This window comes from Moschus berezovskii, chromosome 9, assembly GCF_049115385.1.
Source record: "Moschus berezovskii isolate FMDL1 chromosome 9, NW_MosBer_1.0, whole genome shotgun sequence".
NCBI lineage: Eukaryota > Metazoa > Chordata > Mammalia > Artiodactyla > Moschidae > Moschus > Moschus berezovskii.
Genome location: NC_142468.1, coordinates 101,328,554 through 101,347,177, shown reverse-complemented (window position 1 = coordinate 101,347,177; position 18,624 = coordinate 101,328,554). Strand labels below are relative to the sequence as shown.

Genomic DNA, 18,624 nt, shown 5'->3' with positions numbered 1-18,624 from the left:
TAACATCTAGCCTAGAGAGAAATAAGCAAAAACTTTATGTTGGAACAATAGCATTCTCTTTTATATAAGTACATATTTCCCTATCATGATTTTTTAAAAATGAGCTTAAAAAATGTGGAAACTAAAATCCTAATTCATAATGGAAAATAATATTTACTCATTTATCTCTTTAGCGTTGCATTTTATATATGGAGAAGAAAATGGCAACCCACTCCAGTATTCTTGCCTGGAAAATCTCATGGACAGAGGAGCCTGACAGGCTATAGTTCTGGGGTCGCAAAGAGTCGGACATGACTGAGCAATTTCACTTCACTTCACTTTTATCTTATCAAGGTAAAATTAACATAAGGTAAAATCAATCATTTGAAAGCTACAAACTGATGGCATTTAGGCTTTCATTATATTGTGGAATCATCACTTCTACCTAGTAATGTTCACATACAAGATTTTGTTTTAATACTTGATTTTAATTCTTTGGGATTATAAAATAGGAGCATAATTGATGAGTTTTATGGTAATTCTGTTTAACTTTGTGAGGAGCTGCAAAGTAGGAAGGGTATCACCCCACTGAAATGTATTTGGCATTTTCTCATGATTACACCAGAGTTATGGGTTCAGTGCAAGCATACCACAGGTGATCTGCCATTTTGACACCTCCCATCAAGTGTCTATATCATCACCATGATTTATGTCTGTTGATGTTGACCTTGGTCACCTGACTGAAATGTTTCTCAGGTTGCCTCATTGTAGATTTACTTTCCTTACTCTCCACACTGCATTTTGAGGAAAGTCACTACACTCAGCCCATACTTAAGGAATGAGTAGCTACGTTCCCCTCGATTAGGGTAGTGTGCTTCATAATTTATCTCTAATTCTCCTGCATGGGTGGTTACTCTTCTACCCCATGTACTAATTTATTCAATTATTTACATCAGTATGAAATCATGGGTATTTATAATTTGGATTATAATCTGAAACTGCTCTTGGGAGTTTTATTTTCATTAGGCTCTTAAGCTTCTTTGATGTATACCTGCATCAAGTATTGTGAGTTTATTTATGTTTCCATTCCCTTCCGTTCAGTCGCTCAGTCGTGTCCGACTCTTTGCAGCCCCGTGGACTGTAGCCTACCAGGCTTCTCCTTCCATGGGATTCTCCAGGCAAGAATACTGGAGTGGGTTACCATTTCCTTCTCCAGGGGATCTTCCCGACCCAGGGATCGAACCCGGGTCTCCCGCATTGGAGGCAGACGCTTTAACCTCTGAGCCACCAGGGAAGCCCTTATGTATGTTTGATCATCCCCTTATTTTCTGGGACCAAAAGATGCTCCTGGCTTATCTGGCATCTTTATTTCCTATTCCTACAATAGCCATTTCTCTGAAGATCCCTGGTTCCTTTAACTGGATAACAGTATTAGAAACAAACACGAGCTCGTTGTTGTTAGGCTGTCATTCCATTCAGGCACCCACAGAAGACACAGAAAATGTCTTAGAAAATATATTCAAAGTTACAGTATCATAAAAAATAATTTCACTGTACTAAAATCTCCTGGGTGTAACTTATTCATTCATTTCCCTTAAGCCATGAACCCCTGACAACCACCTAACCACCACCTAACCACCTAACACTGTATCCATAGTTTTGCATTTCATACAGGTGGAATCACACAGCACACAGACTTTTCAGATTGGCTCCCTTTATGTAGCAATAGACACTTAAGGATCCTGTATATCTTTTCATGACATAATAGATTATTTCTGTTTATTACCAAATAATATTCCATTGTACAAGTGTACCACACTTTACTTAACCACTAACAGATTGAAGGATGTCTTGGATGGCTCTAGTTTTTGGTAATTATGGATAAAGCTGCAACAATTGTTCAAATGCAGATTTTGTATAAACAGAATTTTTAACTCAGTTTGGTAAATGCCCAGCAGTACTATTACTTTATCATATGGCAATACTATCATTAGCTTTGTAAAGCTCTACCAAACTGTCTTCCAAATGTTTGTCTTTATTTAAAGTTGTTTTAATCAGGCTAGAGGTTTCTTTAGATTACTCTTCATTGGTTGCCCCATTTGGTTTCTTTAAAAGCCCCATGTCCTAGAAGTCACAGGAGTATAAGAATAACAATATTAACACCTTGATTAATTGAACAGAATGTCCACCTCCTCCACTTGTGTCTCCTAACTCGGTGGAGCTGAAACACAAGATTCATTTACTCCCTAAAACATATAAATAGATACACTAGATAGAGAGGAAGTATCCGTGAAGTTTAGATAAACCCTGGGAACCTGTCCAGAGTCCCCAATCACTGAGAAATAGTGAAATGTCTGTTTAGCAAAAAAATCTCTAACAATGAGAAGGGAAGAAAATGAATAGAAAGTCATCCTGTAGATATGCTGCATTTTAGCCACCCATTCTTGATGAGCTGATGTGGAGCTGAGATGAAGGTATTTGACTCTGAGCTCTCTCAACTCCATGCTGCTGCTGCTAAGTAGCTTCAACCGTGTCTGACTCTCTGCGACCCCATAGGTGGCAGGCCACCAGGCTCCCCTGTCCCTGGGATTCTCCAGGCAAGAATACTGGAATGGGCTGCCATTTCCTTCTCCACCCAACCCCATATTCAAGGTTATTTTAATGTAGTTATCATAATTAAATGTTTGTATTCCCCTATGTTAAAGATATTCATACAACAGAACCTAAATAAATGGCTTGAAGGGTTATCATCTCTGGTTTCCATTCCTAAACATAGTCAGCTAAAGTTTAATGTACAGATGTTTCGAAACTGTGTCAAGACAGAGGACCCTCCTTTGCCTGATCATCAACCAAGTTGACCAGTGGTGGATTGACATCACTGACACTATGTACATGGTTAATGTCAAATGTAATAATCTCACTCTTCTACGTCACTGTTTTCATGTCTGCTTTCCAAACCCTAACCATTCATTCTCAAAGTGTGAAAAGAACACTAAAAATGTGTAGTTACATAAATTTTCTCTTAATTTCTCTAAAAACAACCATATACATTGAATGAAATATATTTAAGCATATTATTTTAGAGTAACAGGAATTTAAAATATCCGTCAATACTGTATATCTTTCAAAGAAAAAGATTCCTCCATATTATATATTTAAAAGTGCCCATGTTGGTATGTAACTGCATAGAAAACAAACTGAAACCATAACCACCAATATGTGAACAAGTTTATTCTTCTGACAAAAAGTGACAGCAATGGGCAGACAGAGACACACTATCATGTTTCCTTCTCAGACTACTAAAGTGTTGGATTCTTGTCCATAAGACTGAATCATATAATATTTTATAAATGAAAATAAGAGGTAAGCTTCCCTTATTGTTTTGTTATTTTGAATAATACTGTTAATATTGCCCTTTTGTTATGAGAGCGCTTGGTTGTGTCGAACTCTTTGCGACCCCATGGACCATAGCTTGCCAGGTTCCTCTGTCCAAAAGATTATGCCTGCAAGAATACTAGAGTTAGTTGTCATTTCCTATACTAGGGATCTTCCCCATCCACTATCATACCCATCTCTCTTGTATCTCCTGCATTGGCAGGAGATTCTTTGGGAGCCACTTGGGAAGCCCCAATATTGCCTTGTGCCCGTTTTTCAATCATGATCATTGCTCACATAATCAGAGAAACTTTTAACACTTTAAAATTTCTCTCTATTCTTCCTTAAAACCCCAGTTCACGACTGACTGCTCTACAGTGGGCATGCTTGGTGTTCAGCACTGAGGGAGTCACTGAGCACGCACTACCAATTCCCTCTCCCTCTGCTCATCAGCCCATATCCACTCACCCAAGTCATCTGGGACTAGGGACGGCAACTTAGTTCTGGGATAATGCTTTTCTTTGTTAAAAAGTTAATCAAAGAGATGTTTTAAAACTGTGTTTAACTCCACCATTAGAACTTTTATTGTTGTCGTCACCAGTTCTCACCCTAACCTTGACAAAAGGCACACTTTCCAGATGATGTTCTTAATTCAGAGAGACCAGAATCAAGTGGTCTCAAAGGAACATAGCATGAGTAGCTTGAAAAATTTCCTACTCCAGAGGCCTCTCTCTGTACTAAATATATGCCTCACACTCCCCCATGAATGCTGGTCACAGCATAAAGTAGATTCTTTGTTTTGATGCAATATGATTCTGTTTCAGATTCTATTTAGAATATGGACAATGTTTTATTCTTGGGAAGAAATGTGGTCAAATATGGTGTCTCTCTGGTAAGGAGATACACTCTGCACCTTAAATTTCTTAACTTCACCCTTAGTTCCCTTCCTTATCATATTGAAGACAATGTTTTAATGCCATATTTCCATGCACACTAGTTAGAAAGGTTAGGAATTGTTGCATAACTTTCAAAAACATCAAAGATTTCTTCCAAGGTATTGGTGAACCTTCTGGACTCTCTACATAATCAAAATGAGTACACAATCTCACAGCTATGTAGATGCCCTCTTTGAGGTAGTATTTAGGTCCTCACAGATCCACAGTCATCAGGTCCTGCAGTTTTCTTGACTTCAGGAAAACTATGTTCTAGGCACAGATCTGTAACTGTAATTAACAGAAATTTCCAAATATTGAGAAAAGTGATAGTTACTAATTTAACTCAGGAACGAACCTGATAGAGATTATGGAGAGAAATCTTTCAAAGCCTATAATAGTCAATAGTCACCCTGGAAATGGAATTATGCTCTTGGAACTGAACAGGAGACACAGAATGACCGCACAGATGAAGGACTGGCATCAGAGAGAATCAGGATTGCGCTCCAGTCAAGCTATGTCCCAGCTCTGAGACTCTAACAGGTTACACTGGGAGCCAAACTCAGAATAGTAACAAATATTTCACTTATTTTATTTTATTTGGTTATTGTGAAGATTACTTTAGACAATATGGGTGAAAATTCTAGCATATGGGAAGTATTCAGAGAGAGAGTGACAAAGAAAGAGAAAGGTTTAGCTTTCCCATGACGTGAAATTAGCGACTCAAAGAAGAAAATAAATTGTCCCATTTATTTTTATTTTTAATTGTCCTACCATTTGATTTTTTGTGTGTGAGTTCTGCTCTAACTCATTTGATTTTCAACTATGCTCTTAGAATCTTTAGACTTACTTTTCCTACTTAGGGTAGAGTTGAAAATTACATACCTATTTCATATAATTATTTTAACAGTATTATTAATACAGTTTTTATATAATTATGTTAGCAGTAATACTTTGCCCTTTGTAATTTAACTAAAATAATATTTACAACTTATTACGTTACGACTAGGTGAAAAAGTAGGCATAAGCTTTTATTCTTTGATAAATCACACACCACCTACAATCTATTCCTTTTTCACTGAAGTGCTCAAAAGTGATCACAGATCATAGTAAGAAAATATTCAATAAATTCCTGTTTACCACACTGGAAAAAATTAAAAGCCCCTCCTACATCTATTATTTTCTAATTTTCTTTTTATTTTCATCCTTGGTACCTGATAAATCAATGGATTTAAGCCAAACTTGAATAATCAATAGCTTCAGTTACAGACAACAGGAAGATTATATTCAGGTAAAACCTCAGGGCCACAGCATTGAATTAATCATAATTCTTTATTCATAGTATATTCACAAATTCCTCAATGTCTATTTTGAATTTGTTTGCTTCTTTATTTACAAACAAAACTATAGCTATAAAAACATGACTAATATAAGACCTAAATAGCTCATAATATCATACAGCTGATAATGTGTGCATACTCATCCTGATCCTTACTTCCCCACAGCTGGAGTTACTTACATCATTTATAATACTTACTTTATACATAGAAGTCCCTACAAAATACACCATTTTTTATTGCTGTTCACTTTATAAAAATTATGATAACCTCTTTTTCTTCATTACTATGTCTCAAAAAGCTACATTTCTGTCATTTAATATAGTTGTATATTATATGTTGTTTCTGAATAATATTCCACTGTCCTGTTTATATGTATAATTATAAATATCTCCATATATACAGTTGTAAGAATTTATCTCAAGCATGCAAATGAGACTGAAATTGCTGGACCACAGGATGTTTGAATGTTGAGCTTTACAAGAAAAGGACATTTTCCAAATTGACAATGTAAGTAAATGCTTCCATCAGCAATAAATAAGAAAACTGCTTGATTCAGAAAATATATTTTTATGTTTTTTCTTCAGATAAAATTAGAATAAACTGAACTAAATGGAAGAAGCAACAGCCTGTGGTTCATGGGGTCACAAAGAGTCAGACACGACTGAGCGACTGAACTGAACTGAACTGAAACAGTCCATAGTGTCCAGATTTATTTTTCTTGGGCTGTGTGATTTATGGGACCTCCAGGCCTTCCTCCTAGTGATATTTTACTCACTTTACTTAATCACCATATTAGGCAATATCTTCAATGTGCTGCTAATTATTGCTGACCTTCGTCTCTACTCCCCTGTGTACTTAATATTAGTCAATCTTTCATTCACTGACTTTTGCCTTTCATCAGTAACCGCTCCTAAACTGACCTCAGACTTTCTCAAAGCAAACAAGACCATCTCCCTTAGAGCATGCATGGGTCAGATTTTTTGGGGGGGACATTTTTTTTGAGGGGGTGAAATGGTGCTGCTTGTGTCCAAGGCCTATGACCTTTATGTGGCCATCTGCAAGCCACTCCATTACTCTAGCATCCTGAACACACACATGTGCATTCAGCTAGTGATGACATCATGGATCACTGGCTTTGTGCATTCAATAAGCCAACTAACTACAATTATATAACTGCCTTTCTGTGGATTCAGAGAATTGGATAGTATTTTCTGTGATATTCCATTGGTGATCAAGCCAGCTTTCTTGGACACTTATGTTTTAGAAACGTTGATTCATGCTTACAGTGGGGTACTGGCCACCATCTGCTTCATTCTACTGCTGATCTCTTACTTTTATATTCTGCTCACTGTCTGCCATCAATCCAGGGGCAGGGCATCCAAGGCTCTCTCCACTTGCACTGCCCATGTCACAATGGTCATGTTATTCTTTGGCCTTGTATCTTCATCTCTCTTTTTCCACTTAGCAACACTTGAGTGGGCAAGTTCCTTGCTGTATTTTATGCTATCATCACACCACTACTAAATCCAGTCATTTATACTTTAAGAAACAAAGAGATTAGAAATGCCATTAAGTGGCTATGATGACAGACTGTGGATTTCTGTTGGTATTTCATCATCTCAAATTATCAGAATGTCTTCTGTGAGCACCCTAAATTAGCCACACCTATCCTGTTACTGAAGACTGTGAAGAGTTCCCCAATTCACATATAGAACTCATGTATATCTCCTGAAGAAAGTTTTGTATCAGTTCTTTAGTGTTCTAGAATTGCAAAAATGAGTTCCTATTTGAGAAATGTGGCCAGTCTTTATAAACATGATTTTGATTGTTCTCAAGAATGACTTGAAATTAGTAAGAATTTTAATGTTAATTATTTTGATTCTTACTATTACTTCAACACTGACCACACTATCAGGAAATTTTCTATTATTCAATGAATTTCTTAACAGAGCATTTTACATAGGCCTTCTCTAAAGTTTTCTTTAATAAGTTAGTGCATTATATTGCTATATTTATCTTTATAAAATGATAAATTAGTCTATCAATTAGATAACATTCTATTATCTTCTATAAACATATATATATAAGTAATCACTAAATATTTCAAATCATATTCAGAAAGGAAATTGAATCATAATCCTCATCTGGAGAGTTTTTTCTCTTTCATCATGTTTTAGACGTTTGTGAAACAGTGTAATATCTTTAAAAGATATGGAATTTAGAAAGATGGTAACAATAACCCTGTGTGAGAGACAGCAAAAGAGACACAGATGTATACAACAGTCTTTTGGACTCTGTGGGAGACAGCGAGGGTGGGATGATATGGGACAATGGCATTGAAACATGTAAATTATCATATGTGAAACAAATCGCCAGTCCAGGTTCGATGCATGATACAGGATGCTTGGGGCTGGTGCACTGGGATGACCCAGAGGGATGGGATGGGGAGGGAGGTGGGAGGGGGATTCAAGATGGGGAACGCATGTACACCCGGGGCAGATTCATGTCAATGTATGGCAAAACCAATACAATATGTAAAGTAATTAGCCTCCAATTAAAATTAATAAAAAAATAAATAATAAATAAATAAAATCAGATTTAAACCTGAAAAAAATACAAGTGAAGTGAAATTCACTTAGTTGTGTCCAACTCTTTATAACCCAATGGACTATACAGTCCGTGGAATTCTCCAGGTCAGAATACTGGAGTGGGTTAGCCTTTCCCTTCTCCAGGGAATCTTCCCAAACCAGGGATTGATCCCAGGTCTTCCACATTGCAGGTGGATTCTTTGCCAGCTGAGCTATCAGGGAAGCCCAGTAAATACAAAGATGTCTGTATCAACAACCTTCGGAGATTTTGCTTTTTTCCTTCCTAGTCATAAATGGGTTAGGCAGTTCATCATTCAGTTCAGTTCAGTTCAGTGGCTCAGTCCTGTCCGACTCTTTGCGACCCCATGAATCACAGCACGCCAGGCCTCCCAGTCCATCACCAACTCCTGGAGTTCACCCAAACTCATGTCCATCGAGTCAGTGATTAGGTAGGTGAAAAAATGTAGCTTTGGAATAAACTATCCACTTAATTCAGTGAAGTGTTCAAATAGCCTGTAAGAATTAGATTATGTTCAGAACTTATAAATAATTTATTACTACATTAAGGAAAACTTTTCTTCAGAAATCTTCCTTAAAATCTTATACAAGTTTACATCCATTTATATGAAATCGATGGATCTAGAAATACTACCAATTTCCTATTCCTTTCTAAAGATGACATGATCCTTTGTATTTTGCAAATTTTAATAAAGAATCTCTCTTAAATTCATAATATTGCACATTTCCTTTTCATTTCTAAAATCACTTGGTTCTTTCTGAGATATTCTGTTCCTCTGTGTAATTTTTTTCAGTTTTTCACATTCTTAATGTCTTTTAACTATATCTTTTAACTTATTTTATGCTCTCTTCTAATTTCACAAATTGTGTCTTATGTGGTCTGCTTCTCTTAACTCATTACCCACTAATTATCAATCACATATCCCTGCTTCTTGCATATTCCACAATTAATTTTTTCTATGTTACACATTGTATATAAAAGATCATGTAGCGTTGATATAATAAATCCTTCAGAAATGATCTACTCCTTCCTCTCTGAGGCATAAAATGTTAAGGTGTGATCACTTCAGTCCGATCAAGTACTACCCTATTGATTCTGCAGTGTAATTTTTATAAGACTTGGTACATTTAAGGTTTGCTCCTGTTCCTTGGATATATCCCTTCCACATTTGGATTATGATTCTAATAGATCTTTTGCTCCTCAATCTGATAGAGTTCAGGTGGTTCAGTATTGCCTTTCAGAACTTTTGAGCTTAGAACTTTAGTCTTCTCCATTCTCCTGCTACTTTCAAAAGTAAGACAAATTCCTCAATCAGAGTTCTGGCTTTATATTGTACTTTCTAATTGAATGTACCTAAAAAGAATCCACTAAAAATATAAATCAAAACAACAAAATAATGTGAACAGGAAAAATATGAAATACAAACTGATTGCATAACCCTGAAAGAATTGTGGATCGCAAATACTCAGGACACAGGGTCCTTTCATAGCTTCACAGTGAACCTGGCTCAGTCTTCTAGCTGTCAAAGCAAGCCAAAAATTAAATAGGCTTTGTAATTTACACAGATCATACACACTAACACATATTTAAGACCCAAGTATTGAGACACGGTAGAGTTATATGAGTTACTAGAGAAAACAGTCAGCAAAAAATTTGCATAGAATAGTTGTTGGATAATAATAATACCATCCAGGCTATAGTCAGATCAACACATTTTGATATTTGAGGAATATTCATTGATGGATTAAGTCACAGTTTCAAAAATTGTGAAATACCAACATATACATAAATTTCCCTGTCCTAAGTCAACTGCAGATGACTTGAGTCCATTTGAAATGAAACAAGCAAGGGAAGCATATTTTCAAACTCATAAAACATACTGTTTATGAGGTTCTCCTTCTTGTTTTCCTTCCCAGTATCTGTCACAGCATCTGATCCATTTTCTCTCTACTCCACTTCTCACTTGCTGTTTTTTACCCAGGTCATAAATACTCAAAGACACATATTTTTGTCTTTCAGAAAGAAAAATAAATTTATGATAAATAATTATGAATTTAATTATTTAATTATTCATATCCAGCATTTAAATTGGAGAGTTAGATATTTCACAACTTTCTGAAAATTTGCATAAGTAAGTTCTACATTACTTAATTGAATTAATAAAATTCAGTTGATTAATTGAATATAGGCAGTCTGATGCATAAGGCCATACTTTCAGTAGACACTAGTCTCTAATCATTGTTTTTTCAAAAATATCCAAATACTTATTGAGGCTTTATTTTGGCTGACAAAGAAATCTTTATCTAGAGAGTTAACATGATAATTCAATGTAACAACATAATCAATGGTCTAGTCTAAATTATAAAATGGTAACTTCAGAAAAAACAGCCCCAAATTTGTATATAACCACTTGTATTTCATGAAGTTGTTTGAAATAACCTGTGCTCCCATGAGTTACTTAAGAGATCTTCCAACTCAAGAACTGACTGCACAGTCTCCTCATCGCCATCTTCATGTCCTTGTTCCTCAATGTGTAAATGGCAGGATTCAGGACGGGTGTAACCGAGAAGTCTAAAACGGCAAGAAACTTATCCACTGTCACTGTGGGAAATGGCCACATGTAAACAAAGATGCATGGTCCAAAGAACAAAACCACCACAGTGATGTGTGCTGACAGAGTAGAGAAGGCCTTGTACAAGCCACCTGAAGAGCGTTTCCATACAGTGACCAGAATGAAAACGTAGGACATAATCAGTAAGAAGAAAGTGCCCATGGATATGAACCCACTGTTGGCAGTGACCATGAATTCCATTCTGTAGGAATCGATGCAGGCAAGTCTGATAAACCAAGGAAGGTCACAGTAAAAGCTGTCGATTTCACTAGGACCACAGAAAGGCAAATGGATCACAAAAGCTAACTGGACCACTGCACTGAGTGAATGAGGCCAATAGCCCAAGCACCACACACGAGCAAAAGGCACACCCGTGGGCTCATGATGGTCAGGTAGTGCAGGGGCTGACATATGGCCACATATCGGTCTAAGGCCGTGGCAGTGAGCAGCACCATCTCAGATCCACCCAGGGTGTGAAGAACAAATATCTGGGTGACACACCCCTGGAAGGATATGGTTTTGTGCCCAGAGTACAGGTCAGAGATCCTCTTAGGCACTGTTAAGGTAGAAAGACACAAATCAATAGATGAGAGGTTGGCTAAAAGGAAGTACATGGGGGAATGTAGGTGAGGGTCAAAGGTCACTGCAAACACAACAAGGAGATTCCCTAGAACAACTGTTACATACAACACTGTAGAGAAGGCGAGGAGGAAATGCTGCACTGGTCTAGAGGCAGAAAGTCCCAGGAAAACAAACTCAGACACAGAAGTGTCATTTCTTTCATACACTGGCTTTTTCTGATGGTACCTAAAATCCAGAAACAAAATAACCAAAGAATTTATCAAATGTTACTATTTAAAGGAACAGATTTAAGCGTTTATCAAATTCGGTTTTATGAAGAAAAAAATTTTCACTAACAGCCATTAATATGTTATGAAAATATCATGCATTAATTTATTTCTTCAAGTAACACAACTAATGAGTGTAACTCATATCCTATGAGTATCAACTATATTCTAAGTCCAAAGTCAAGGTCTGAGGTGAAACAGAAATTCTGACTTTTGAAGTTTTACAGGTTTGATCTAGAGTAGATATAGGTAGATCAACATTAAATAACTTTAAATACAGTTACGTCTCTGACAACTAATTTGAAGGAAATATCAGACGGCTATGATAATGTGACACATCACCATCATGATTATTTAGGCTCTGCAAAATATGAGTTATCATTGAAATTAAGTAGAGTAGGACAGACTTTGGAAATGCCGTGTGCAAAGGCCCTGAGACACAAGGCCCGGGGGACAAGAATATGCATGACTAAGGTCAGGCTGGAGAAATAGGCCAAACAGGATGAAATCTTCAATCCACAATAAGAATTCTACTTCTTACCCTAAGAGCAGTAGAAAATCTGGGGGAATATTCAGTTCTAGCTGATCATATTTCTGTTTTCAGAGAGTTAGGGGCCAGAATAAATGGGTAACCTCAATAGACTATTGAAGAATCATAATCATATCACACCAGTTTGGACAGTGTGAATTATTCAGTCAATGGTGTTGGCACAACAGATAAACTTGTAAATACATAGATTATGGCCTCTCATCATAAACTCAAGAAAGTTTCAAAATGATATTTAAACATCAAAAAGGGTAACAAACCAAAAGAAAGAAAAATAATATTTAAACAAACATTTAACATCTAAAAGTCATTCTAAGAATATCTCATTAACAAATGAGGGAGGAAAAATAGTTGGCACTATCCATAATATTCAGTTCTTACTATACTTAGATATAGGTATATGTACAAAGTTTGCATACACAGCTACATAGATATCTTATATGGATGTATAAGCACTATAAAATAAAAATTAAAAACACACTGAAAAACAAGTTATAAAATATCAGACAGATGACTAATATTTCTATTATGAAATTAGTTCCTCCAGATAGATAAAGATAGAAAGCATGGTATACCAAATTTACAATGAGAAAAACGTCTAAGACTACTGACACAAAAGAAGTCCTAATAGCTGACAGTCACATGAAAAGTAAAACTCTCACTAGTACTCAAAGAAATGTAAATAAGATTGCGTTGGGTGCTATTCTGTATTAACAAATTTCAAAGGTTTAAAAAATTGATGAAATCATGGATGAGGCTACGAGGAAAAAGTCACATTCATACACTGATAAAGAGAAAAGAAATTCAATTTGTTTAGAAGGTACTTTAGAATTAGATTCCTAAACTTCAAAATTTTCACTGTTTATGACTAAGTCAAGTAAAAACATATACACACTACTATTTACAAAATAAATAAATAGCAAAAACTATTCTATAGCAGAGAAAATATATTTAATATCTTGCAATAATTTCTAAAGGAAAAGAATTTGCAAAAGAATATATATGTATATATAGAGAGATATATACATATATATATGAATGAATCACTTTGCTATATACCTAAAACATACAAAATGATTAATCAACTATACTTCAATAAAGGAAGAAAATTTTCTTAGTGTATTGAAACTAGATAAACTAACAGTTAAGCTACAAGAGGCATCAATGATAAAATATTATAAAAAAAATTTATAAATAACATAAATGTCTGCAATGAAGCATATGCATTGTTAAATATGAATTAAATATTCATAGTTCTTTCATCTTGGAAGAGTATTATTACTCATATATAGGAATAAAATACATTGCAATGAAATATATGAATAACAGACATTTAAAAACTGAGAAGTTCACAAGAAAGATATAAAGGAAATCCATTTTTAAAACTTGTATGTCTAAGGAGAAAATAGAAAATGCATATCTTTAATTCTTATCACTAAATTGTTCCTGTCCAGGCTTATATGCATTTAGTTTGAGCCATAAGAGATTATTCTTTCAGTCAGTTCATATTTGATCAAATGCCAGTTTTATAGAGTTCAACCTAATATACATTCTATTTTTTTAGACATAATATTAAACTACTGTATCTTGGTGGCTCAGAGGTTAAAGCATCTGCCTCTAATGCGGGAGACCCGGGTTCGATCCCTGGGTCGGGAAGATCCCCTGGCGAAGGAACCGGTAACCCACTCCAGTATTCTTGCCTGGAGAATCCCATGGACGGAGAAGCCTGGTAGGCTACAGTCCACGGGGTCGCATAGAGTCGGACACGACTGAGCGACGGAACGGAACGTAACTGTATCTTGAAACAAACCAAATTACTGATGCTTGTTCCACATCTGAATTGAATACCAGGAGTCCCCCACTTGCACTGCCACCACTAAGCTTTCCTCCAGGCCCCACACCACTAACAACCATGCTGTCTCTTGTCACTCCTCCCTTGGCATTCCACACCACGCCTGGGCTCTCTTGTGGGCATAATCTTCACTGCCTAAGAGAGAAAGGAGCATAAGCCGGTTGGAGCCCCTTGAAACTGTTACAGCCGAGAACAGACATGTAGGCAGCCAGGCCAGTCAGGAAGGAAATAGTGAGCTCCAGTACTCTTGCCTAGAAAATCCCATGGATGGAGGAGCCTGGTGGGCTGCAGTCCATGGGGTCGCTAAGGGTCGGACACGACTGAGTGACTTCACTTTCACTTTTCACTTTCACACATTGGAGAAGGAAATGGCAACCCACTCCAGTGTTCTTGCCTGGAGAATCCCAGGGAAGGGGGAGCCCGGTGGGCTTCCGTCTATGGGGTCACACAGAGTCGGACACGACTGAAGTGACTTAGCAGCAGCAGCAGCAATGGATGGGAAGTGGGTCTTGCAGCCAAAAGGAAACACTGAAGGGGTGGTGCCAGGAGGCCCTGATACAGGGGCAGTGAGTGAATGGAGGTTTTTATAGCCAATAACTGGGAACAAATTAGAACTGGACAGAACAAGGGAGAATGAATAGGACAATCATCAGAGTTAAGTGCAGTGGGTGTGATATTTCAAAGGAGCTATAATCAAACCTGTATCTAAAGGCTTTGATCATGCAATATGTAGATTTTAAAATATACATTGTCTGGTATACAAAACAATGTATATTCACTTTGTTTCCATATGTAAAAAATATTTAAAACTGTTTCAAAGACCAATAAAAGGTCAGTTTTTTAAAAAGTAGTAATTAAAAATTTTTAGTGGTAGTAAGAAAATTAGGTGATTATTTTTTCCTGTTTTTCTCTTTAATTATCAATGAATGGATAAAGCAAATGTGATACACACACACAACACACAAACACTAGCATAACATTCAACTTAAAAAGCAAAAATTTCCTGCCATCTCCAAAAGGCACAAGAGTAACTTGTTATTAAACATGGAGAAAGTGAAATAAGCCAGTCACAGAAAGAAAAGCACTGCATGCTATCATACATGAGAAATCATTGCAATTCAGAAACTTAGTTAAATTTGATGGTACATGAAAATTCAGGATCTGTTCTCATGAGTAATCATAAAGTTATCATCATCTAGATGTGAAGGCAAAGTATTAGAGTAAGATATTTGTGTGTGTATTTCCATAGCCTGCAAAAATTGTTACATGATGATCAGTTCAGTTCAGTTGCTCAGTCGTGTCCGACTCTCCACAACCCCATGAATCACAGCACGCCAGGCCTCCCTGTCCATCACCAACTCCCGGAGTTCACTTTTAAATTGGTAAAATACTGATGGCAGTCTTTTATATGTATTTAAAAACTGGAAACAACTAAAACAACCATCCAAATACTGGATTAAATCAAGAGCCTCTAGTGGCAAAAGCAGAATTCTTTTTATGAAACTATGTTTGTACATGAAAAAAAGTTCCAAAACTACACATCAAATATTACAAACAGTGAATCCTCAAAATAGGATACATGTGGCTTTCATCTCCTAAGGCCTACATTTCTGTATTATTTAAATGGTCTAAAACAACCTGGTATTGGCTTTTGACTTAAAAATGAAATTTATTGTGAAAATACAGAATAAGAGTCCCAGATGTATAACCCAGCAAATTCAGATTGTAGTGATGGTAGTTTAATCATGAATTTAAAAACTGAAATAAAGTTTTACAAGTGTGTCAACAGCTGTTTACTCATAGAACATCACAATAGCACCTTAACAGAAAGTGTTGTCCATAAGAAATCAATGGCCGAGAAAAAAATCTTCTATTTGTGGCAGTCTACTGCTGCTGCTACTGCTGCTAAGTCGCGTCAGTCGTGTCCGACTCTGTGTGACCCCATAGACGGCGGCCCACCAGGCTCCTCTGTCCCTGGGATTCTCCCGGCAAGAACACTGGAGTGGGTTGCCATTTCCTTCTCCAATGCATGAAAGTGAAAAGTGAAAGTGAAGTCACTCAGTTGTGTCCGACTCAGCAACCCCATGGACTGCAGCCTACCAGGCTCCTCCATCCATGGGATTTTCCAGGCAAGAGTACTGGAGTGGGGTGCCATTGCCTTCCCTGAGTCTACTGCTAGGGGCTATAAAATATATCTATCATTTAGCTGACTGATACTAGTAAGGAAAGAGATGAAAAGAAAAGAGAGGAGACAGACCACACAGGGACAGTAGTAAAAAGGAGAAAATAGAAACAAGCAAGAAGGAATAGCAATTAAACAATTAAAAAGGAAGCGGTCAGAACAGCATACCTTAGGAGTGGTTCCTGAGTCTTTTTTGCCTGCTCACCAATTAAAAACTCTCAGTAACTTCTCTCTTCACAATGTCTCAGCAAGACACATAATGCAACAGACTACAACCCATTTTCCCAGCCTCTAATCTCACAACTCCACCTTATAAATCTCTTGAACTACTAGGACAATTGTTCTTTCATCGATATGAGGGCTACTCATACTTTTGTTCTGCTCTATAGTTTTCCCTGCATTTTCCCCTTGGCCAATTACTTCTTGTTCTAAAATTTCTGTCAGTTATTACTCAGAGGGGTGATACACCCCGTCTCTCCTCCACTCTGTATGAGATATTCCTCCACCCTGCTATCACATCTTACTTGTGAGGTTCTCATGATAACTTTTTCATGACAATATAATTTACAATTGACTAGTTTTTCTGTCTCCTCTGCAAAAAGTATGAGCTTCTTGAGAGCAGGGACTATGTTTTAGTCAGAAATTCTGACCATACGAAATTGTGTGAATTTGGGAGAGAAGACAAGGGGTTGGAAGGCTGTGAGCATGCATGTGCAAATAAACACCTCAAAACTGATAATAGTTTCTTGGCAAACACACTGGTTTTTTATATTATTCTCATTGAAAACTGACGCCAGTGGAATTAAAAAGCAAAATTCATTCCAGAAATTGCCATGAAAAAAATGACAGGTCAAAGATGATTCACGTCAAAACCAATTCTCAAGGTCCTTCCTAGTTCTAAGTGAAATATAATCCATGTCCAAAAATTTCCCTGTGAATTAAGACACAGTGCAGGCATATGAAGAGCTTCATGCCTCGAGAAAACTCAGACTTCCCCTTGGAAAGACTGGCACTTGTATAGGTTCAACTAGTTTCAACAAATGCATGTTGAATTGAAAAACAGAAATAGAGATAAGAAAAAGTGGAAGGCAAGGTGCAGGGGGCAGGGGGGTAGAATTTTTGAAATGTTGTAGCAGAGTTGCTATACTTTGCCCATTGACGGAAAACAGCTGGTAATTTTAACAGGCTCTTCACTTAAATTATACTGTCCCCACTTACCTGACCTCACCACGCCCCCAAAAAAAGTTCCCAGAAAACAATATTTTCACTATAAATGAACCTCTTAAGAAGTGTTTCCCTCTTTGATCTCTGTGGTTAGTACTCCTTACAACTATTTCAGCTCTAACAACACTTTTGGGTGGCCCTTTGATGACTCAGTGACCTGAGTCCCCAGGCCGTTTATTATGAGATCTCTACCGTGAATTCCCATGCCATTAAGAAAAGAAAAAATATTAGAAGCTTGATTTAAAAAGTAAATGCAAATAAAAGGAAGCTATGATTCATAAACTGTGACAGCAAAATATATTCAAGGAAACTAGCATCTCCTAATATTTTAATACCTACTGATCAATATCATTTAAACCAATACTAGTGAAAAAGAAATGCTTATTAACACACTCATTAGTAAAAATTATTTCAAATTCTAATGGAAACATATTCATACAATATTCCTAGAAACCCTATCCCTGCTTTTACCTCATTGATATAATTACCAATCCCATTTTGGCCATGATAATATCTTAAAAATAGAAATAAATATGTTGGCAAAGTTCAGAATACTAAAGTCAAAATGAAAATTCAAGTGAAATAATATTTTGATTTCAAAGTCTATAAATTCATTCCCTAGCTATGCTGCCTCTTTTTTAGATCAATGCCACGATGTATTAAAAAGAAGTTCACAAGTCTATTAAGCTTTTCACTTGTCTGAGTATAATAACTATATGATCTCATTTCTTTTGTCTAACAAAACAGTGAGATGGAAATCCCATATTCTTCCTCACCTGATGAGAAATAAGACTGTGACTTCTCAGTTAAGGGGAAATAATTTGTGTGCCTTGGCATTTAGCACTGTGGACATTATTCATTAATTAACTCTGGACATACTGAATACCTCTAACTCTATAATTCTGCTCAGAAAAGCAATGTGTACACACAGAAGATCAAATATCACCATTCTTATAAAATTTCACATTATTATAAGAGCTACATTTCAACATATTGTACTAAAATTCTTTTTGTTAAACTGCTATTATTCCCATTTTACAAAAATTTAGACTAATTTCTACATAACATTCAGCCTAGAAAGAAATGAGCAAAAACTTAGTGTTAGAATTGTAGCATTCTCTTTTACA

General features: G+C 36.4%; 2 pseudogenes; one reads left to right on the top strand and one right to left on the bottom strand.

The window, feature by feature from the left end:
* Positions 1–6,340: 6,340 nt before the first annotated feature.
* LOC148776711 (olfactory receptor 4F17-like) lies at positions 6,341–7,209 on the top strand (annotated as a pseudogene).
* Positions 7,210–10,691: 3,482 nt separating this feature from the next.
* Positions 10,692–14,153, bottom strand: LOC148776710 (olfactory receptor 4F6-like; annotated as a pseudogene).
* Positions 14,154–18,624: the final 4,471 nt, after the last annotated feature.